This window comes from Vidua chalybeata, chromosome Z (assembly GCF_026979565.1).
Source record: "Vidua chalybeata isolate OUT-0048 chromosome Z, bVidCha1 merged haplotype, whole genome shotgun sequence".
In the NCBI taxonomy this organism is placed as follows: Eukaryota; Metazoa; Chordata; class Aves; order Passeriformes; family Viduidae; genus Vidua; species Vidua chalybeata.
Window position 1 is genome coordinate 70,034,169 of NC_071570.1, and position 24,999 is coordinate 70,059,167.

Genomic DNA, 24,999 nt, shown 5'->3' on the forward strand with positions numbered 1-24,999 from the left:
TCACGCACTGGTGCCAATGTTTCATATCTCATGAACCTCAGGAAAACAATTCATTGAACTAATTAGTTTACAGTATTTAAGCAGATTGTTTCCCATTCTTAATCTTCTTTATGTAATACTGTGAATGAAGCCATATTATCTTCTGATTTTTTTTCCTCTATAGTTTAATAAATATGATCTTTTTTTCCTTGGAGACTACATAATTTAGACCTCAAACTACCCTACTCTCCATTACTTTCTTTTCTTTTTGGACAAAACAACATAAACAGCACCTATTGTTTTTCATAAACCTTCAAGATTATGCTATCTATATGTTTGGGGTTTTCTTAATCTTATCTAGTTTGTTTAATTTCTCATTTTTAGCTATTCCTCAGGAAACAGCTGTGTTTACCTTCCTGTGAAAATCAGATGACTGCTCTTCTCCCTCATGGGTCCAAGGAATCATAGTGTCAATAGCTTACAATCTTAGTACAACTTGTTTTTAAAAGTACTGGATAATAATTAGTTAAAAACGAACCAAGCAAACTTTTGCAAACTTTTAAATCTGAAACAGGTCCATCTTTTACATTCATCAACAGTGATTGGTTTGAATCAGAAGAAAACATACAACTAAATAAATAGCCCCTATACATGAGCCTGGCAGCATGTCTCTGTCATCAGACGTGTTTTTGCTAATGTCCAGCATTGTGGACATCAGTGTCTGAAGCCAAATTAGAGCACAGTAGTGTGGACTATCACTCTCCCTATTTCCTACTGGGGCCCAAAATCCTTTGGAAACAAGTCCTTTGGAATGTTTGATCCAGTAGGAAAACATTATGAAACTTGCTGGAGGACAGCACATCACTTTCCCCCACGGGTGATTCTTCCTTTTGTTATTATCAGCAAAAAACAGCCAGATGCACACTGAACTGCATCTGCATCAAGCCAGTGGTGCTAACTTCAACCAATATTGAAGCTGGTTTAAGTAAATCCGTACTGGAAACTTAGACTTTCTTAGCTATTTATATTTTCATGTATGTTCAAGTCAAAGTGTATGCTAAAGCATATTAATGGACAGCTGGGGACAGCAGCTTTTTAAATTACTTCTACCAGGGACATGGGAGGGTTGGCTTTGATGTCCAACATATACAGACAGGATTGGACTTTCTGCAACAAACAGTCATAGCCACTGTCTTTTTAAAATATGAAAAGGGTGGCTGGGTACATGCCTTTTATCCAGTAGTTTAAACACATGTTCTACCACTAACATAGATATTACTGGAATAATTTCTCTGGTATTATTTCTGGTTTTATACAAAGTCACTTAAAATGCACAAGCCATTCTGGAAAAAAGAAACTGATACTTCAGCCACAAGGTGAGAGAGAAAATATATATTATTCTGTACTTCTAAAGCTCTTATCTCTAAGTAATTTGTCAGATACTTCCATATTTAACTGGTAAGTGCCTAAACCTTTTCTTTGATATTGCTCTCTCACAAGGAGGCGTCATTTGTGAGTGATGAAATCCTCTCCTTGGACATTTATTTCATCCAAATTGAAGTCCACGTGGTCAGCATTGTTTTCCTTTCCGATCTTTACTTGCTTTAGAACTATCTGCTGTCCTCCCACGGTAATCCACATTAAAGTTGATTCATGATATCCTTACTTGTTAGATTCCCAGAAGCTCTTAACTAGAACAGAGCGGTGACATTGGAGCAGCTTCATGAGCACATGAACACCATTGAGAACTCTGTTCCACTGAGCTCAAGGAACTTCTCCCTCAAGGTCAATGCTTGCGATTCCTCGGGGAGCAGGCAGCTTAACTGAAGATACCCGAAATCTCACAGCTTACTGGGGATTTAGTAGGGACTGCAGACCTTGCATTATTTCTGAATGCCTGAAATGTTACAAGAAAAAACCTTCTAAATGAATGAAAAGCATGGAAGATATGAATGCTGCATTAACTTCCATTAACCTTCAATTTTGATCCTAAATTACTGGAGTAAAACTTTATAGGTTGAAGTTTTGCTTTAAAATTTTCTGTTTAAGAGCATGTGCAATTCCAGAACTGTCTAATGTTAAATATATGCAGACTCTTCCAATCAATAGAGACTGTGGCTGGGAGTAATGAAAGATGAAAAACTGTAAAGTTGCATTAAGCACAGAAATCTTTAACCCTTTATTTATAGGAAAATTTAGCTGCTTAATCTCTATCCTCATTTTATGGTCCAATTTTGTACTAATTTAATGAGGAATGAAAAGGGATGAAAGACATCCAATTATTCCCACTTCCTTTACCTCATTTAAAGCAAAAAGCATTTATTTTTTCAATTTACATCTAATACTTAGCAATATATGAAGCTGATCTATTGTTATTTATAATGACTCACATCCATATCCATCATGTATCCCAACATCCTCTAGAAAGTTTTAAGTGTTAGCTCACAAGGACAGAGAAGAGTATTTTTCCTAGAAAACAATCTTTGTGACTCATGGAAGCTGATGAAACAGGCAAAATTTTGATGTTTGCAATACTATGTAAGCAAATTAACTGCATCAGCTAAGACTGATAAAAAACAGTTTGACAAAAATCTTTTTCCTGGTCAGCAGGAAAATACAACCTGTAGCAAAAAAGGTCAATAGGTCAAAGGTCATCCTTCACAGATGAGTCTTTAGATGGTTTTTTCTGATTTTTCTGCACCTATTATCGAGATTCACAAAAGACTGAGGCATCATATTAAATGTATTCAAATAGGAAATATTCTTATACAGAATTTCATGTTTAATTTCTCATCTTCATCCCATCACATTGTTGATGAATTAAGAGTAAATAGCTACATTATTTACTTGGCTAGAAACACCTATGCATAAGTAGAAGAGCTCTTCCCCCTCTTCAGTTCAAGCCTAGAAGAGACTTCTTATTAAATGGCCATGTAACAGAAGTCTACCAAACACTGTTCCTACTAAATGCAACCCCTCAACCTGTCTACTTTGTGATCAATCAAAAATACCATTTAATTAACATATGGCTCACTTCATGTTTTTGTGGTGTTTTGGTGGAGTTTTTTTTGGTTTTTTTAAATCACTATCCGAAGTCTGGCTCAATTCTTTGTGTGTGCGATATCCCACTACCTTTCCTTGAAGCTGGAGGGATTTTCACTCTTTAAATTTTTCTGTTTTGTTTTTTTTGGATTTGGTTTGGTTTGGTCCTTTTGTTTGTCTGTTTTTTTTGCTTTTTGGGTTTTTTTATAGTTTTTATCACATGACATCTTGCTCTGACTGCACTGGCTCTCATAGTTTAAATCATAGTGAATGCACTGCACCCGGAACTCTCCCAGGTCAGCAACAGCTGCTGCTAACCTAACACTTCTTGTTAGGTTACACCACTTGACTGATGGTGGTCTGCTTCAAGACTTATTCCAGTAAACCTGTAATTACTAAAAGATTTACAAATACAGATTAACCAAAGAAATTGTATTCCAAAGTGAGTTGTATAAGAGATGTATCCACCCACATCTATTGTATCTAACTCAACAGCAAGTTAGAAAATACAACATAAATTCAATTATGTAGAGCACAATTTACTGACAGGAAGGATTTCAGCCTGGATTACACTTGGGAAAAAAGCACACATTTTTCCCCTAAGAAATCCTTTACACAGCTCTGCATTACAGATGATGTGTTATAGCTTCCTTCCCAAAGGAATTCTCACTTTCTTTTCACACTCATACACACATAAACCTCTGCCTGGAAGGGCAAATACTACAAGTTCTGCCTGCCCTTCAGTGGAAGAGGTCTTCACCCCAGCACTGCAGGACTCTTGCACTCTGCACATTGTCAACAGGTGAGGCTTCTGCTGCCAATTTCAGCTCTCAATGTTTTCCTACACAACTCAAGTTCTATCCACACATCAGTAAATTCCTGGTCACTAGTGGCACAGGCAAGTAAATGAAGCTCCTGAGGTGCATTATTAAAAAAAAAAAACAAAACAGAGATATAAGAAACATAATTGAGAAATAATTCAGAAAGACTGCACTTGTCCTCTCCTGATGCAGCTTTATCACAAAGCAACACCACTGGGGTTTGCACTCTGTGTTTGTGGGGATCAGATTGTTAATTACTAATCAGGCTGCTTCACAACTATTAGTCAAAGGTGCTTCTTGAACACCAGTAAAAATCTCACACTCATAATTATCTTTAGCTTGTTATAGTTTTACCTGCAAGGAAAAATAGATGCTATGTACCTTCCCCAAAGGATTATGGAAGCAAAAAGTGTTACATGATGCATTAAAAAAATTACATAATTGAACACACAAATTTCCCATCTCCTGCTGTTCATTACCTATCTATACAGCTTCATTTCAGCTTTGCTCTTTGAATCAAAAAATTATTTGTTTTTACAGCAATTATACAGTAAGTTTTGCTTGTCAAAACTGTACTTTGATCTTTAGAAACATTATGAAATCCACCAGTAACATATCATCTTCACTTTTCCATAAAGTCCCTCTATTGAAAACTATTACCATAGAGAAAAGACCAGGGCTTATTCAGACGTGAACAACTCCTCTTTGAAACTGAGGGCCCATAAGATAACAAATTAAATCAAAGTTGCTGCTGTGAATTGTGGTTGAGCTGATGCTCTGAGTTTTTTCAAACTATTCCAAAAAAGTGATGGCTAGTATTTTTCCTACCTTGGTGAAAACTGTTAGGTCATAGTACCAGTGGTGGCTAGTGAAGGACTTACTACATGAATCTGACTACTTTTACCAGCTCATGTAGTAATTACTGTAGCTAAAAAGAGATTGTAGGTCTCAAGCATAAAAGGACCATAATCTAAAAGTATTGAGACATAAAGAAAGTTTATCTAAAACAAACCCACTAAGCATTTATGTGTCAAACAACTTAGGTTTCTTTGTATGATTGTGAATAAGAGTAGGCTTAAAAAATATTATAAACCTGGAAGAATGGAAACAGACAATAAGCAGGCATTTTCTTTTCTTGAAATGCTTGATGGCATGATTGTAATGAGTCTAGTGCAGTAAAAATATGCCGTAATTCCTTATTGTGGCAGTGAGCAAGCCACGAGAATAACTGTATTTCTACTAGCCTTTACCTATGGCTTCAGTCAATGACAGTAATGTTCAAAAATAGTATTTCTACCTTAACAACCAATGAAATATAATAACCCAATATATATCTAGATATGTATCCACTTTTAGTGTTTGATTGTAATAAACCCTCTCATTTTATTGTTTTAAAAAAAGTAAAACCTATTTTGTGAGGCAAATTAGATTATTGTGACCTATTTTATGATAGCAGGCACCCTGTGAGTAGCTACTTCAGTGTATAAATATTTGATCAGAAAAAATCTGGAGTAGTAATTCTGCAAATTTATTTTGTATTACATTGACTCTATCAACTATAGACTTTGCTTTCGTATTTTCCCCTTCTTGCGAGCACCTTAAAAAGACAAAAAAAAGTATCAGTATATGAATATGGTTTCCCAGTTACTGTAGATCTTTTTGATTTAATGAAATATTCTAATCTTTCACCTTCTTTATATCACATCATGAATTGGAAGGATTCAGTTTAACTCCAATATTCTGTCTCGTAGTATTTCATATGAATGAATCTGAACCGTATCTCTTGCACATGATAGACAGCTGAAAAAGAATTTCATTCTTTGAAAATACCAAATGAGTGTGTACTGCTTAGAATAAGTTAGAACATTTACAAGGCAATTTAATTTCCAAGTTACTTCTTGAATTATCTGGACCATCTCACTCCAAAGACACTCTAATGATATAGAAAAATCTTTGGCCTGGTATGTGAGTCAGCTCTAAGATAAGTATAAAAAAAATACTTTTTTGTCTTTTTGTATGTGTTTCAAAGTCTTTCAGACAAAGCCTGAGCAGCACGCATGCTAAGCAGGTATTTCTTCTAGAAGCCAGCCCTGTATTTAGAAAGGGAGAGTTGATCCTTATACCATAGCCAACATCAATAGTAAGAAACAACAGGGTGGATGGAAATTTAACCATAGAAGCTCTTGTGTGTTTTTGCTGTCAATGCAGAGATGCTTGTGACAGCAGAAAAACAGTTGTGAAATAAATTTTGAAACCTTATTACCTTTGATCAATGACAGAAAATAATTCAGCTCTTCTCTGGTCCTGTCTGTGTTTGCAAAAATAAAGGTTCGGAGAGCAGATGCACTTACATGGAATGCAATATCAAAGATGTGCTTTTCTTTCTAACTGCAGCTGCAAAAGTTCTAAAACTTCAGAAGGAGGCAATAAGAAAGACAAAAAAATGGTAAAGAAGCATCCATCACATCATACCTAAAACAGCAGGTGAAAAGAGCCAGCTGGCTGGCTTACACTTATGAATCTGTACTCTTTCTAGAATCTAACTATTCCAACAGCTCTGCAAAAGAAAAAAATATCTCAACCCTTCATGAGAGGCACAGTGTTCTCTATGTGGTAAATTAATAAATTACCTAACTGCTACTTAATTACATCCTTCCCCACTCATCAGCGCAAGTATCCCTGCACTATCAGAATCATCTCTTATCGTGTGAAAAAGGAAGATTACATGATCACTATAATCATTATTTTCCGACAACAATGACAAAAAAAGCCAGGTAAGTACTCTTATTTGAAGCCAGAATGTGCACAGAATCATAATTAATCTTTATGTAGCATTGCAATTTCTCCTCAACTACTTAAGTGTTCTTAATGACTGCAGATCCAAAACAGGAATCTCTTGGCTTTGCTTAATGATGCTCTCCTGTGCTGTTCTCCCAAGACAAAGCACTGATCTGAGAGCAGAGTTTGGAACAAAATTAAGTTAATAAAAATGAGAGCAAGACCAAGGTGGGTACTAACACCTCACCCTGAGATGGGAAAAACGGGTTAACCTTAAATAACTCTTTATTGGGTTGCTAGAAATTAAGACAAGCCCAATGACAGGAAAAAACTGTGGACAGAGCCAGAGACAAAGGAATAGACATTTCGGTCTGTGTTTGCTCTCACTTGTGACTTTTGGTTATTTATACAAACAGAATACTTCTGGGTTTTTTAAAAGATGGTTTACTGTAAAGCATGCTTTAGAGTAAGGTACCAAAGGCCAGTTAAACCTCTCTTCCTCCTCCATCAGCTTTATCTACAGAATTCTTATCTTAAGTGAATAACTGATAAGAAAAATTTAAGGGCTCAGCAGCACCAGGTGTTAAGTAATTGGACCCTAGACCCCATACCTCTTTGTCTCTTCACTAAATCTCCACTGTGTCTCAGCTAAACCAACCCACTCAGAATATCAGTCACAGCTGAGGCTGGAAATCACTGTTGGACAAAAGAAGTAATAGTAATGAAATGTTAAAAACTCAAATAAAAAAAGCAACAAAAAAACCCAATGAAACAAAAAACCCTAAGCCACCTGCTACAAAACCCACACCATATATGCAAGGGCATAATTTTCTCTTATTTCACTGTTTCATTTCTTCAATGTTTATAAAAATCTTCTGATACACAGTAATTTCCCCAAAAAGCCCAAAATTTGTGCCAACTCAGAGGTAAGTAAATAAAGGCAACTTAAAAAAAAACATGTCTCTGCTAAGATAACCACTGTTACAAAAGGAGTTCTTTATCCAGAAAGGAACATTTACATTCATATTTATCTGTATGATGATATCAACTCATGCCACTGTAACAGAATAACCAAAGAACTATAGCTATATTATGAGAAATTACTGTACAAAGAGTTTCAGAACAAATTAATATTTTGGGATTTGTTTTTTTTGGTGTGGCTTATACTGCTTCCAGGACAACATGAACAAGAAAATTAAGTTAATCTGTGTTATTCTATTATTTTTAATCTGTAGTAAGAATATTTATCAGTGAACCAAAACCCTGTAGACATTCTCACAGCTGAGCCAACAGAATGAGAAGTGTGATTTCTCCTCCTGCAAAGTCAGTTAAGTTTTCTTGAATGGCCTAAATTTCGTGTATTTTATATCAGTAAAATTCCTTGCAAACAAAATCTAGCAATATCAATTGATCTTTCTCTATATATGTAACACTGATACGCATTCTGAATAAGGGGGGCTTATCTCATGACTTATGACTACTCAGGAATCCTCCACAACATTTCTTTTGTTGAAACTTTGTATCCGGTGTTTAAGAGACTACAAAAAATGGAAAGAGGACCAACTGTAGAAATGTTCTTATTCAGCAGGCTGTAGTACTGATGTGATACATATTTATTTTTACAACAACCCCAATCAAGTTTCTACATTTTCACAGGTAGAAACCAGACCTGAAAAAAACTCCATAACCTTCAGTTATAATTCTCACTGAATTTTTCAGTTCAAGAGCTGTGTACATCTCATCCTTCACAGCTTTTAAAATGAAGAAGATATTGGTGGGGAGAGAAGAACCCCCTGGTTCATAAAAAGCTTTGATTCAGATGATTACATTTGGAGCTTACAAGGAGTTCTTTAGTCTGCACCCGAGTCAATACGTGTAATGTGTCTGTCCTGCATGAAGAATTCTAAAATCAAAGAAATATCTTCCTAATCACATGGGTAAACTGAGCAGCTGATTCTATCCTCCCTGAGTCCAGTCTACATGGAAAAATTATTCCCAAATATGACAGGCTGTGAATTTGAAGTGCAATAGCTATTCCAAAACAGCTACTCACTGACACAGTTACTGCAGTCTAAGAGCATTCCACATTCAAAAAGGCTTTAAACGGCAAGATTATTCATGTCATCCTCTGAGTGCCTGCAGTGAGAAGCCTCAAGGTGTGTTAGACTGGGTCTTTTCTGAAGTCCAGGACTAGTCATAGAGACTGCGATTATCAATCATTACAAGGTAAAGTAGCCAGTGGAAGACACTTCCAAATATAACTCAAAATGACAGCATGGGGACTAAAATATAATTTCTCTTTTCAATGTCACAGAACAGACCTAGAAACAGTGACAATTACTGTAGAAATAAGGCACTTTTCTAATGGCATATTCTTTCTCCCTCTATTCTTCAGGGTGCTCTATCTGGAGAAGAAAAAACTTCCTTTTTTTTTCTGCCGGCATATGTCAACCATGTTACCACTGTAAAAGTCATACATAACAGACTTAATGTTCAGGCTTGCCAATTGCTCCACAAAACAAACATAACAGCCATTCTAGTTTTGTAACAATTTCTCCAGGTTACAACTTCAGCCTGCAGGCTCTTTAGTAGCAGTCTAATGCCTGGATCTATTTTAAATAAGTAACTGTACAGCTTGTAATTTAGAATACCTGCTGACCCAACATAGTATACAGTACTTCTCTAAATCCCATGACAAAAATCACATGGTGTTAGTGCTGAAGAACTCTGTTTCTCACTTGCCATCAACTATTCACTTATAGGGTCAAGCACAATGTTATTAGGAAGCACTCATCAGTATCCAGGGTAATTAATATTTTAAAAATTGGTATATATGAAACCAGACGTTTATATATAGCAAGAAAACATAATCCTCTTTGCTTATTTTCTATCAGCACTAATTTGTACTTCTCTTTTTTGAGGCATTCTCTTTGCATGCTCATATCACCCATACTTTATGTCTTTTGTGGGGTAAAATTCCTGAAACATTTTCACCCTGAAGCTGTGATCATCATCTTTTGAAACAGGCATGGGCAATGACAAAAAAGCCCACAAACCCTTACACTTAAAAGTAAATGCCTAGTAAAAGCTTTAGTTCAGATGTATGGTAAATATAGAGGTATCAACTAATGATGACACCAGGAAAAATATAGGTTTTTCTGCTTTTAATTAAAGGCTCCAGGAAGGGGAGTTTATTTATTCCACACTCACTCTTTCCCTGTCAGTGTAAGCCATTTTTTTTTGTAATGCTTTATTTCAACACAGGAGAAAAGATATGAATGCCCTAAGGTGCAAGTATTACCAACACAGATGGATCAATCTTCAAGCACAGAATGACATACAGATCACAGAAGAGGTAAACCACAAAAAATACCTGGAGAAAGCTATATAAACAAAAACAGGGCAGTGACTTAGTTCTGCAGTGCTCCACAGCCATTCCAGTAGAGATGATTTGCCTGGTGAAATCATTCTGATCAATAGCTCCAAGGCAGCTGTGCATTGGATCTGTGACAGTCTATTGACTACAACCTTTTCTCCTTTCCTAATTCAAATAGCATACTTCTGCAACCTGACCCAGGCTGCAAGATCCCATTAGCAGATGTTGACATTATCTCCTCCTGATTGTAAAGGCTTATCATAAAAACCTAGTCTGCTTTTTGAGCTTTTTTTGTTTGGGTTCTTTGAAAAAAAAAAGGCTACATAGGGGAATAGTGGGAAGAAAGGAAGATTATGATTTATAACTTGGTACAGAATCCATGTTAACATTTCTATCATGTGTTTCCATTACAGTGAAGAAATCAGGATGCCATTAATTTATATTTTCCAATCTGACTAAATGCCCTTGTGTTTTATTGTATGTTGCCATTTCACTCAACAGACCATCTTTAACAATGTGCAAAAAAGTGTTTGTGCTGCTGTTGTCTCCAGACATTTCTAAAATATCTTTCTTTTCTCTTCCATATCATACTGCCAGGCATAAAAGCTGAACTGAAATATGCTAGACCTTTACCCCTGTTTAAGGTCAATGACACATGCATTGTTTATTTATTGTTTTACACTGTCTTAACAGTTGAGAATTTGAGGCGCAGTTTTGTGCTACATCCATGATCTTTAAGTATGTCAAAGTAAGTGCCATGCTGTACCATGCAACCTTGACACTGCTGTGCCAGAAAATGAAGACTGAACTGTAGTTCTCTATCACCAAATAAAACCAGAAGAACAAAGTACTACTGAACATCTCTCTTGAACAGCCAGCTGCCATGACCTGGAAAAAACCAATTCCTTTTGATTTGCTAGGAGACACTTCAAGCTTGTCCAGGCACACAGATTTATTCAGATGTCATTATGTTTTAGGTTATTGCCTATAGAGACCTTCTAGGAAGGTAGTGAGCACCATTTCATAAGGATCATTAGCTAGAACTGACCTCAAATACCACAGTTAATTCTACAAAGAGTTTGACCAGCTCTATTCAAAAATCAGATAATTTTTATGTTGACATCAATGAAAGCAGAGTGGGATTAGTGGGGACATACAAACTGAAAAGCCACATCCATAAATGCCTTGTTTTGGGGTCAGTGAGTACAATCAAAGTCTAGTCCCCAAAATGGATAAGACGAACTCTTACAGAGATTTTGATTATTTCTCTATTTGCTTGAAGTACAACCTGATAGCAAAGGAACATAAATCTAGCAAACTGGCTTCCAGATTTAGTGCAGTAATTTCTTTTCAAATCCCAGTTTGATTGGTAACATGCTCTATGACCCTGGATTATATGCTCTGTTTTCCTGACCCCATGTCTTGTGCCTCTTCTGCACATTGATCAGCTCTCACTTCAATGCTGCACACTAGTCACAAATTAATCTAGTTTATGATAGCAAAGGATACTTTAAACAAATAATTCCTAAAATTTGTGCGCATAAGTTGTTTGTTTTATGTTTTTTTAATTTACTGGCTGTCATAACATATGTAAGATTTTATTTCATTAAGAAAAATGAAAAGGATATCAAACCCCCCCCCCAGCTCCAGCCAACACTTTTAACTCTTAACTCACTTCTTCTGTGGACACTGTGCAATTAAGCAGTTTCCGTGGAATTACACCTTCCATAGCACTGTTGTGTCAGTAATTTACTGGACTAGGGCAACCATCACTGAAGATTAAATCTTGCATTTTTTTAATTCCAGCATTAAAAACAGAACTAATCAGAAACACCAAGTACTTTCACTTCTTATTACTTTGAAGAAGGGAAAATACCCAATACTGAAGTACTGACAGGTGATACTGAATACAGACCAGCAAACTTTACTCTATAGTCACACATTTTATATTAAATATGCAGTATAAATTTTTTGTCATAAACCTAAATTGAACACACATTCATTAATTTTATGATATCAGGAATTTCTGGTAGTAGCATAAGAATTAGTGACTCTCATCACTTATATTTTTTTTTAAATAAGGATACCTGGTTCTTAAATGTATGCAGTAGGCATGGTACAGAAGGGTTTTGATGGGTATGCAATTCGTTGTCTCTTTCTCCTGCCTTTCCTGGCTCACAAAAGCTGAGAGCTAATGGAAGTGACCAGACTACATGGTTCATTGACAGAATCTGTGGATCAAGTGGAGCTGCCACAGCACACACTGTTATCTGTGCAGGACTGGTAAATTCTCCTTCCACCCTTGGTGACTCAGAAAGGGATTTAAATGAAGCTGCTAACTCTAATGACCAGCACGCTGCTGGTTGTCTGAAGTGAGCTGTACACCACTTACAATCAAACTGTAAACCAGTCATTTCACTTCACTGATCTTGTTCAAGCTTCCTAGTGTTTAACAGACAACCCATTATCTAGTCCATCACACTGCCTGTCCACCTCTCTCCTCTAATTGTTTCAAGACACAGGATGCAGCAAGTCATACTATCTTACATAACCTGTTTTCCAAACCTCACTGCTCACAGAGGCTGCTGTTCACAGTGGTCTGAAGAAACCTCTAAATCAAAACCAAAAAAATCAGCACAACAGCAAACTTAGAGCACCTTTAACAGTGCTATCAAAAACAAGCAGTTACAAATTCTCCAGCATGTCAAGAACAGATTTCCTAAACATCATCTCCTAAAATGGTGTGTTTCTTCTCTTAAGCAAATTAACTACCAGGAACCTCAGTATTAGAAATGGGCTTAAAATAACATAACCTTGGCACTTACGGGTTTACTTATTTTGCTACAAGTAGCAGCTGTATCCTTTTATTTGTGATGGGAGTCTTTTGACAGGCTACTGCTGCAAAGCACTCACATGGTCTTGTGCAAATTGGATAACAGTGCAGAAGAATCAGGCCTTCTATTCTGTTCATATACAAAACTGCCTTCAGAACTCTGTCTCTATCAGACCCCAGCAGAAAGACGTGAAGAATGGGCCCCAAGAGAGCACTTCTCCTTGCCGTCGGCTCCAATGGCTTGCAGGCACATGACACTCCATCAATATAAGAGCTGGCAGCTTGAAAGGCGGGAAGGACATTCACTGATAGTATGCATCTGCTTAGTAACAACATTGGTGCTCCACTCCTTTTCCCATACATTGCCTGCAGGAACGACTCCATTGAGAGACTCACCACCAACAGATGGTCCCAGGCTAAGGTGAAATCAGGAGCAGCTTGCTAAATTTACCTCAGACAAATAAATTTGCAGGCTTTTGTGGAATCTGAAATGGTTTGGGAACTTGGGTGGCACAGAGAGTGTTAATGTGAGTACATCCCAAAATGATAATCTAAAGTTGTCAGTGAAAATCAGCTCTGCCCTGAAATTGCATATTTATACTCATGCTGCTTAGTGCCTTAGCTTATACAATAGATGCTTATTTTGAGAGAATTTTTAGCTGCATCCTAATTAAGTTATTTACCTCCTACAGTCTTCTTTTCCCCTCAGGATATACTCTGCTGAAAATGTTTTAATGCAAAAAACTACACTTTCATCACCTTCACCTTCTAAGTATTTCATATGTCGACTTTTTACTCCATTAAGAAAATAAAAACTACTATTATAATTGAACAAGTCTTTACCAAGGCAGAAAACAATGTTATAACATAGAATTGGATGTGTATATGCCTTGCAAGCACTTTTACCTCTAAATTATTTGTTGTTTGATTGAATGCAACATTTAAGTTTGGAATCATGCCCTCTTAGAATCTACTAACAGTAATCCAAGCAGAAGCAAAGGAAAAAAAAAAGATTAATTTCAAATGCAAGTTCTGTATGAAGATTTAGTATTTTAATTTACAGCTACTGTGTAGAAAACCAGTAATGTATTTTTAAATAAAAATTTATAAAATTGTACCAGAGAAAAATGAAATATATTCCACAGACTAGCATACACACATAAAGCAATGCCTAGCATGCTAGCAGGCTGCATTAGTAGAACTGTGGATCTAACCCCAATGAAAGATTTCATATGGTGACTGCATACAAACTAATGTAAGTTGCTTGTCAAACTCATGCTTAGTAAAACTGACTACATCTTAGGCATCAATTTGATCACTCTCTTGTCTAGGTGACAAAAAACTCAGCATATGAAAGTTAGGAGTGTCATTGCTGTAGATGACATACCAGTACTGTTCCAAGGTTAAAAACTACACATATGAAATGAAGCATTGCTTCATTTTATGTTATCCCACCACCTTCAGATGGCAAAATACAACTGAACAGAGAAAGCATAAGAAAAGCTCACTTCTTCAAACTACCTTTGAAAAAATAATGTACTTGTTTTTACCTTGTAAAATATAGGCCATTTATAAAATTAATGTAAACAACATCCTGAGGCTGTAATTCTTCAGCAACACAAGGCTTTCAGCACTTGTTTAACTAAAGGGGTCCCTGTACGTCTGACTCACAGCAGTGTATTGTCACGAATGGTACCAAAATAACTGCTTTTGGGGCTGTGAGACAGATCCTGACACATGTAGTGATTTGGTTAAAGAAATACCAGATGGCCCACAGCAGAGTTGGTTTCAACCTTGATCAACCCCTTGATCCATTTCATAGTATCCAACCTGTCATCACAAAAGAGAATGACAAATGCTTAACTACAGGGAGGTCTCAGCAGTCAGCCAAGAAAGAAAAAAACTAGGACTAAAACCAGAAGATCTGCCAAAACCCTTCATAACATGGAGCTGTGGTTTAAGGAAGAACTAGGATCGGTCATACATCACAGCCTTGAAGTTCACGTCACCATTTGTGCACCCACCTCCTTTATCCCTTTTTTAGCACTGAGTAATCACCACGAAAAGCTTCTTCTCAGTTACCATTTCTGCACGTAAAGCCTTAGGTCAGAACTTCTGACAGACCAGAAACTCCTGCATATTACAATCTACTACATGTAGTTGCTATACATACTTGCAATGCAAATCACTACAACTATGGATTTTTTTTTTTTTTTAAGGAAACAAGTGGGTTCTTTTTAATCTTGGCCAAGATCACAGCCACATTCTTCTTCAGTTTAGTTACATAATAAATATTGGCTTTGACCTAAATATTTCCCAGTGTCAGAAATATTCTTAAAACCAAATCCAAAAATGTACCTAGTACCAGACTTCCTGTTATCTAGTAAGTTCTTCAAAAAAAGGCAGCTGCAGATATTGAAAAGCAGTTGCAATGTAAGTGCTATGATTTCACTGATAATAAAAGGTTATGAGTTTAAAGTCTGGGAAAAGTGTAACTATTGTGACAGAAAAGGTGAGTTGCAAGTCAAATTCCTCACAGAGCATGTGGTCCTTCATGAATACCAGAGGCACACCTGATACCTCCTAGTGAGCTACTGAAAAGGAGATGCTTCCAGAAGAAGTTCCCAGATGGGCAACAACTACTACCATCCCTCACACCAGAGCCTCACTGTTGGCCAAGATGGGTTAACTCTTACATGGTTATATACAGTTATAACAGTTGCAGCAGTTAAATACAGTTGCAGCTTCAGGTAACACACTCCTCCGTGCAAAAAAGTTTTCTATGCATTTCCAAAAATCCATTGAGTTATCACGATGTTAACAGCCAGTGACAAAGACAGCCCAAGTGAATGAAAAGGAACCAGCATTCCACTGTAGGAATGCTACAATAATGTTTTTCAAAATAGTACCAATATATTCTAGAATAATAGAAAATAAAGCTGAGAAGAACAGCTTTTCCTTTCTGAAAGATACACATTTCAGATTTGGAACTATATTTATTACTGTATAACATTTTATACATTCATCATATGTATTTTTTAATTGGTATTAATGTTCTGGTTTCAGAGCAAAATTCATTTTATATGGACAAAACGGGTAAATACCTACATTTCGAGAAGGCTCTGCAAGATGATATCTGTCTGTACCACCAGCATTATCATATAAATTTAATGGAGCAAAGTAAAAAGACCAAGCTCTAAGTCTTACCACTTATTTGGAAAAAAAAAAAAAAAGGTAATAAAGTAATAACCTCAGGATTGCACAGACAAGCCTGAGATATATTGTGTGCAAATTGCAGATCATGTATTAAATCCATCTAGGGAAAGTGTAATTTGTAAATGCAAAACCTAACATCCATCCTCCCGATTACAAAATCTAGATGATACAGCTATTTCATAAGTGACTCTTAGGTGGATTTTTCCATAACTTGTGTCTTTTTTTTTTTTTTTTTTTTTTTTTTGTTTCCAAGTCAAAAGGAAATAAAAGTGTGCTTTGTGCTATTTACTAAATTTGGTGTTGAATAATTTTCACTCTTTCAGCTTCGTAAATCTGTAAGGGTTAGCAAGCGTATGTAACCATTAAAAATAGTTTTTACTCTTTGACTAAAGCATGTGCCAATATACAGAAGCCAGAAAAATTGCACAAGGTGACTTATTGAAAAACCTTCTATTTGAGAAAGTAATTAAACAAACTGGCTTTTTCCCTGGGAAGTATGGCTTGGCTTCATAGCCTTGGATAAGGAGACTGCTTAACCTGAGGTGCTCCACTGAGCAGCTGATAATAGAAAATCTTCCAATCTGAAGTAAAACAATTATCACCAGCCTTAGTATTAAGTTCCTGCTAGGTGGGTCTGCCAGCAACACACTGCAGCCTCTGGCAAGTTCAAAAGGCCATTCCCACGCTAAGGGTGCAGAGGTTCCCCTTTGTCCGTTCTTAAGCCGTTAAGTCCCGGAGATAGATGGCATTTAGGAAGATAAGGAATTGCCTAATGAGACACCGATCTTCTTTTGTTTCCTTAGTTGTGGGAAGCATTTATTAACAATGTTAATCTCTCCCTATTTGCATTCCCTGAGGTCTCACAGGTGACAGGACCAAAAAAAAAGCCGCAGCAGAGCAGAGGTCCTTCTACTCCCTGTCCCGCCCTGCCTCCATTCCCAAGGTTGGTCCCCGTTCCTTTGCGTGGCACAAACCCAGGCTGCTCCGCATCAAAATGCAGCGTGCGAAATGTGTCTGCGGGGTCTGGAGGACACCTCTGTCCTGGGTGGGGCAGATGTCCCGCTGAGGGAGCTGTACCCTCCAAGGCCGCCCCTTCCCGCAGAGTCTCTGCCCGGCCCCGTGAGGGCCCCGCGCCGCGGCCGCCAGCTCCGGCACACCGACAACTCCGTGCAACAAGCAGCAAGCACAGGCTTTACTTCGTGTTCTTTATTATCCTGACGTCAATGTAAAATAAAGGTAATTTAGCACTGGTTATAAGCAATATAAAAACAGTGGAGGAAGCTGGCAGCAGCAGCCGCCTGACTTCAGGCTTCAGAAAGCCCGTGAGAGCCTGCCAAAACACAATCTTAGCTGAATGCATTAGCACATCTGAGATACCCCCCCCCCCGATGCTTAAAACCAAAAACACAGCAAAACCAAAAATGCACTCCAGCAAAGCCACCCTCTCCATCTCCTGGTGGGGTGTGTGAGGAGGAAGCAGAGCCTATGCACGAAGTTTGGCTGATAATGTGGGAGAAGAACAGTAACTACCACCCAAGATGAACTTAAGTGTGACCAGTTCAGCTTGCAGCAAGACTGTGCAGTCAACTTATAAATCCCTCAGATAGGGTGTCATAATGAAAATGTGAACACTGTCTTAATAGATGGGTACCTTGACCTGATAGAAGTTTAGCCTCCATTCCCCTGCCAAGGCAGCCTTGAGACACAGACACGAGCTGTCCCTCCCCCGCCCAAGACGTGTGGGGAGGCAGGAGGGGGCTGATGGATGGTTTTGTGGACAAAGGAGAGAGGGATGAAGAATAAACCGCAAATTGATCTGTGCAGCAGAATAAAAGCAGGATGTGGCAAGGTACACCTAGGTCAGTGTCACACAGGTGCAGGCTTTGGAATTAGTTTCCTGAACATCTGCAGCAAACATAAAAAACAACTGCCAGGACCAAGGAGGGAGGAAAGAAAATAACACATCTCACGTTGCATGGATCAAACCAATCAACAAAACAAGAAAAAAAAAAGAAAAAAGGTTTTTGTCTGTCACTGGATGCTCTGTTCCTTATTTCCTATTTAAGCTGCATGTTTTGCCTCATTATTAAAGAAAATAGTAATCCTTCTGATTTCCCTGAAACTGTTTGAAAACATTCCCCTGTTGAGACCTTAACAGTCAGTATTCCAGACCTAAACAAAGGAAGGCCATTGCAAAGGGCTTCTGGCATGTTCCCTCCCCAGCCCCCCATGGCCGAATGCTTTAGACTAGATACACATTGGAGTCCCCTCCTAGGAATCCACAAAGATCCGTCTTAACAAAATGCAAAATGTCCATGTATGTGATAGCAAGGAGTAAAGGAGTAATTTTGTGTGTGTGTGGTTTTTTTTGGTTTTTTTTTTGGTTTTTTTTTTTTGGGGGGGGGGGGGGGTTGGTTGTTTTTTTTTTTGGGTTTTTTTTTCCTACAAGAACGTCTGGAAAAAAAGAAAAGGTTACTATTTTGCCCATAATTATTTCTCCTCCCTCTTTTATCCTTGCTATTTCCAGGGTAAGCAGAAGGAAGCACATACCAGTAGTGCAAACTGAATTAATTTATAAAGCTTTAATTTTTCACTTAGCTCTGTACAAAGCAAAAGTACTGACAAATGACCATTCACATGTGAAGAACTAAATTAATTTGCCTAAGAACATGACTGCCTTCAGTGCTTAGAGAAATAACACAAATGATTCTCTTACCTTGACAGGAAAACAAACCCCTTGCTCTAAGAAATGAAATTAAAAGTTACATATCCTAAAAATTCTTCAAACCTGTTTACTGAACATAAGGTATCCCAAGTGACTGACTGCCTTTTAATGTTGAGAACTTTTTTAAGTACACTGGCTTAAAATTTTTACTTTTTGTTACTTTTCTCATATGGCTGCTACTGCCTTTTTAAACTATGTATTTTAAATGAAAAAAAAAATCTCAGTTAAGAAAATCACAAAATTCACAAATAAGTATTAAAATTATGTATTTAAAAAAAAGCTATAGAGACTGTTATGACAAAATGAAAGGAATCTCACAAAAGAGTGTTTTAAAAACACAAGTCTAGCTTAGCTGTCCAACAGAAGCTGGTAGAAAATTTTGTACTTTACTTACTATAAAACAAAACAAACCAAAAACAAATGAAGTAAGTACTAGGGATAAAATAACTGTGTTGTGGGAGGAGACTGAAAGCAAGAGTTATTCAAATTACCTAGTGGTTTGGGGAGCTGATATAATTTTCTCCCTCGAGATAAAATCCTGGGCACTTAACAACTTGGAATAGCTCACAGCTGCTCTGAACATGAGTCTTTTTACAGAAAATGTCAGGGAAAGAGCATAAAAAATTAACAAATCCTGCTGCATATATGTCTCGATTGATAAACTCAAAGAATCAGCAAGGGCTACTGCTATCCTACAGGCACATCTCCACGAAAAACAGCATACTTTGAAGAGTCCGTCTCCCCAGGTCGGTGCAAGTCTCCTCCCCACTGCCAGACTGACCACAACTTGTAACTACAGCACCCTCAAAGCAGGATCTTCAAACAGGTCCTCTCTTATAGCAGCTGCAAGCTTGCACACACATGCAAAAATGTGTGGTGGAGGCAGCCACACACTAGTTAATTTGATATTTGCCCAGTTTTGACCAGAGAGTACATTTTCACTCTCCTTTCACTTTCCTTCCTCAACTCAACTAAAGAGGAAACAAGGCAGCACAGATTTCCTCATGCTGTAAGAAATACAGCACTGATAATATACTGCAATGACAACATGACACTACTACTACTACTATTGGTGGCAAAGTGCCATACAAAGAAACCTGTACTTGCTCAAACTGCAGTATGTCTGAGCAGACCAATCTAGGTGGACAAGGATCTCTCCTTTTCTGCAGCCAGAGCTGGCTCAAACATCTTACTGAAACCCAGAGCCCAACCAAAGAGGGAAAAGAGGAAGGTCACTTTGGAAACACAGGCAACATTTCTTCACACAAGCCTTGCCCTGTTGTGCCTCCACTTCCCTTATAACATCCTGTCCTGCATAAAAGACATTTATTTAATAGCAGAGCTGTGGGAAAAGGCTTTTTTAAGTTCAAGAGTGGAGTAAGGGTTGAAGGAAGACTGGAGATAGTGGGGGACTTCTGTCTGATACATCTTAGTAAATTAAGCCAGGGGACATTTCATGCTGAATTTAAGCCTGGGAAAGACTCATCTACTTCGAGAATGTCTTAAAGGCTTTTTTGTGGGTGGTTTTTGTTTGGGATTTTTTTGGGAGAAGGGGTCCAGATGGGTGGTTTTATATAATAAAAATGTAACAAACCAGAATGCAAAAAAAGTATACAATCTGGATAAAGGAATTTTTAATGAGGGCACTGCAAATGACATTTTCCCCCTATTTCAGAATGTTGCAAATAGCAAATTAGCATATCTCAGAGTGGAATTTCTGCTACAGGAGTGATGAAAGGTTAACTGTCTAAAGAGTAAAGAATATGTTTGACATCTATTTAGAAAAGCAAGAGTCTTCTAATAAAAGTAGGGGCCCCACTTGATGCTCCTAATTCTCCTTCAGTGTTTGCATACACTTTCAAATAATTAGAGAAACTCACTCCAGAAAGCCTAACTGAAAAAAAAGGTTAAAAAAAAAAAAAAAAAAAAAAAAAACACCAACAAAAAAAAACCCCACAAACCAATGCAGACCTCAATGCCTTGTTTGCTGGGCTTGTTAGAGGGCTGTGGAGGTCACAGTGATTGACAAGCTTTTGGTGCCTGTAGGAGAGCTGCTAATGCAAACACATCACTGGAGAGGCAAGCTCTGAGTACTGACCATGCCTAATAAGAGATGGGCAGCCAGTAGGCTGAACAATGTAACAAGCAAACCCTCATGAGCTTAGGGTGGCTGAAAGACTGCAAATTACATTCTCCATCAATTAGTACCAATTAGAAAGCAGGACGGGTAAGACATATCATGCAAACAAAGATCTCCCCCCACTTCCAAGGCCCTTTCATAAAGCTAGCTTTGTTGCCAGTTCTTAGCACACATCTTACTGCTGCACATACAGGGCTGGGCTTCTACGTGGGAATTTGCTGTACGTGTTACCAGAGCAATAAAGTTGTTGAGAAAAGCAAATTGGGCAAGGGTACACAGGCTTGAGTTTCTAAATCCTTCCATAACCTCAGTACTAAAACTGGGGTTTCATAAAGTGTGACAGACACAGGAAAGAATAGTCTAAAGCTAGACAAGGCTCCTTCCAAGGAGATCCCACACTGTGTGCTCACTGCAGCCTCACACAAACACAGCCCAGTGCATCACTGGAAGACCAGCATCTCTCAATGCCCCCCCATACAGTCCCTAGTCACACTGGGGATTGGGAAGGAGGACAAACACAACTGGGGAAGCAGATGATTCTCCCTTTTTCTAGTTCTTTCTAAACCATATCTTGTGGAGTCAGTGGGTTGATTCTAAGTACAGTTAAAGACAACAAACTGCTTCCACAAGTATGCTTGTAACAATGGTCCTTAAAGTGATTCCATGGATTTGACCTCCTGTGTATGTGCCTGTCTACTTCTGCAGCTGTTTTAACTTCTTGCAGTATTGAAGGCATGTTGTAACTCATTACATTACACCTCTAGTTGCATCTAAATTCAGCTAGCATTTTAAAGACAGCTGTGTCTGTTTAGCAAAGAAAAAGCAGCCCTATTCAGTGTTCAAATGTATACCTTCAACAAACAGAACTATTGACAAATAATATTGACTATACTTTTCAAGCCTTGCTGAATCTCTACATAGGCTGCAGCAATAATAATATAAATGTGATTAAAATTTCAACAACAGTAGGGAAGGAAAAAAAATCAGTTATTCTATTTTACTAAAGTCACCTTAGGCACTAGACTTGTAATAAAAATACTATTTTCATCTTAACACCTTCACTAATACAACTCTAGGGTATTTTACAAAGGAAGTGGCAGCACCATTTACATCCAGGGTACCATTACCGCACAAAGAGCTCCTGTTTATTTCTTTTTTTCATGCAAGTTTCAAGTGAGAAATTTAGAAAAAAAACCAAGCTACTAAAATCACAGAGTCTTGGCACATTTATTTTCCAAAGAACTATTTCATCTTTTTCCCATTCACCAACAGGTGTCCTTTTCAGTCCAGAAAGGATCTAGGGCTTTGTTCAGTATTGGAGACAAGAGGAGCACTCCCATTTTGTGACTGGACTCTATGGGTAGGGCTTCATCTATTTCATTTCACCTACTGTTTTGAAAGACTTGTGTGCAGTTCAGATGTGATACAGAAACAAAGCAGAGGAAAGTGCACCAACAAAATTCCACAAAAGAAAGCATGAATTTGATCCTATGACTAAATTCATGCCAGAGACAGCAAAGTCAGGGGTTTTTTTAATATATTTTTAATTTTTAAAAAAAGGAAAAGTTGTCAGAAAACTTGGCCAGGTAATTATTTTTTGGCAAAACACAGGCATTCCTGGAAAAGCATGTAACATGGGAAAAAAAGGAAGAATAAAATAGGAGTATACCTCTTAAAAGTGAAATTAAGATCTTAAGTAAGTGCCACAGTTATTTCACAGGCTTGCTAAAAGTGCTTGGGGGTTAAAGAAAAACAGCGTCATGCTTAAACAGAACCATTTGGATATTTTCTTTGAAAGCAGAAACAAACAAAAAAAGGCCATGCCTGAGAAGCATTCTAATATTATAGCAGCTCTGGAACAGAAACTAAATGATACCAGAGTAAGGACTGGTTTTCTCCTTTGAACTCTTAAGTACTGCTCAGCTTGTGTCAGGTGTGATAAAATGAGTGCAACTGTGACAAAGCACAGTGGCTCACTTACCCAGTCTCTTCCTATTTCTCATTCATAGCTTGTTTTTTTCCTTCTTGGAAAGAAAGAGGTGCCTTCCGTTCATTTCCAACATGGCACAGAAGTATTTCAGGAGGTAGAGGGACAGGATGTCACCAAGACAACACAAGTAAGCACAAAAGACAGATACAAAGAACAGACTTCTTCAGTGGCACATTTGTCAGATATTTCATAAATCACAGTGTCATTGTATTACAACAGTAACTGCCCTCTTGGAACATACTCCGGGTTATCCCTCTCTTTATGGGCTAGTTGATATAGCTTGCAAATTCCACAGCTGGTTTGTCACTGACTACTATAAATGGAATAAACCAAGAGATTGTTCTTCAGTTCTTGATATGCACTGTTACAGACAGCTTTCACAGACACAGACCACATGAGGTATTACTGGCTCTGATTAGCAGGTTCAAGATAGTGGCTCAAATCACAAGACCTTCCCTCAAGAAGGTACAAAGGCCTGTTTTCTCCATGCACTCTACACCACACTGACTGCCATGGACCAGCCCCACTGCACTACCAGAAGCACTCCTGCCAAGGTCACCACCTGACTCTGTTAATTTTTAAGAGGTTTAAAGCATTTTTTTTCAAACTAATTTCACCCAATCTAGTTTGACACTGATAAACAATGGGTCAGGTTTGTGATACTTCTCCTAAAAATTCACTTTTACTCCAGTTCCATAGCATGAGTAATCATAAGCTACAGCAGGTTAGTTATACAAGCACTCATAATGCTTTTAAGTTTCTGAGTAAGATCTTGGTTTCCCCTCCTCCCAAGTCTCTGGCCCAAACTGTAGCATACACTTCAAAATATTTAACTATATTTAGCTGGTAAGCTGGTTTAAAGGTTGTAGTTTATAAAGAAAACTTACCAAGACGTACTGAGGGAGCACAAAAGAACTGAAATAAAACAGAAACCCTTCCCAAAATCCTTCCCATATTGCAGCAACAAATGACAAAACTATTTTGACACAAAGTCATTTTAAAAACCCAAAAACTTTCATCAATTTCTGAAAATTTGTTAACTAGTTAGCTTTTTATTTCCACTATACTTTTGTTCTCCGAGTCCTGGTTGCTTATTTACATACGTGGTGGTCATGTTGGTACAGTTAACTGGATTCACCATTCATTTCTGAGCACTTAATTTCTGGCCTGTACATTAATCCCAGCCTTTGTATCTTTCCCAACATTTCAAGTCTTTGAGTAGCTTCAAACCATTAGAGAAATTTGTCTTTATTTCCAAATACAAAAAAAAAAAAAAAATCTGTTCCACGTTCCTTTAGTGTTGAACCCGGCCTAACTTCATCATGCAAAAATAATAGATTTAATTGTTTAATTGATTTCTTGTAACCCTTTGCAGCTAGAAATTTACATGGCACAGCAAAAGCATCACTTTCTAATCACTGGATAATTTAGAGATAAGGGAGATTTTTTATTATTATTTATTTCAGTGTTCACAAATCAAACTACAGTAAGCTCATGAGAAACCAGGAAAACATCTAAAATTATATAAAATTTCTTTCATATAACAAAAAATGACGTGACTTTGCCCATTACCTGAAACTTCCCCATAGCCACATTATTTAATTCTGGTAGGAGTGTGGCTGGCAGACATGACACAAATATTTATAGAACATATGTATACATAAGCATATTTGTTTTAAATTAAATAAATAAGGATACATTAAAGGACAAATGATGCAAACTGAAATAGGTATTAATGCCTCTTATACTTCTGACATTACGAAATGACTCCTGCCTTGATGTACAAAGTGGTTTTGGACATTGTTTTATTCTATTTATACACTTAGTAACATTTGCAAATGTGTTTTATTGGGTATGTAAAGCAGGTGGACTTGCTAAAGTAGAATACAAACATATTATCTATGAAGATGACTTACCAGTGCTATTTTGAAAAAGTAAGACTGCAAAGACACACAATCAGTTATAGAAATTTGTTCAGATCATTTAACAAATGTTGGTCTGAACCTAAAAATAGCAGCAACTGACTGCAGCCATCACCATTTTCAAACTGAAAAAATACTGTTAACACAACAGGACATACATACATATAATTCTGGGGA

At 37.5% G+C, this 24,999-nt stretch overlaps 1 protein-coding gene and 1 long non-coding RNA gene across 2 annotated transcripts in view; both read right to left on the minus strand.

Moving 5' to 3' along the window:
* Positions 1 to 24,999, minus strand: part of EFNA5 (ephrin A5) — a 206,961-nt gene that overhangs the window by 74,998 nt on the left and 106,964 nt on the right. The window lies entirely within an intron of this gene.
* On the minus strand, positions 1,352 to 15,490 carry LOC128782220 (uncharacterized). Its single transcript, XR_008428704.1, has 2 exons — positions 15,403 to 15,490; positions 1,352 to 1,876 (listed from the first exon to the last, which is right to left on the minus strand). It is a non-coding gene; the product is annotated as an uncharacterized LOC128782220 (long non-coding RNA).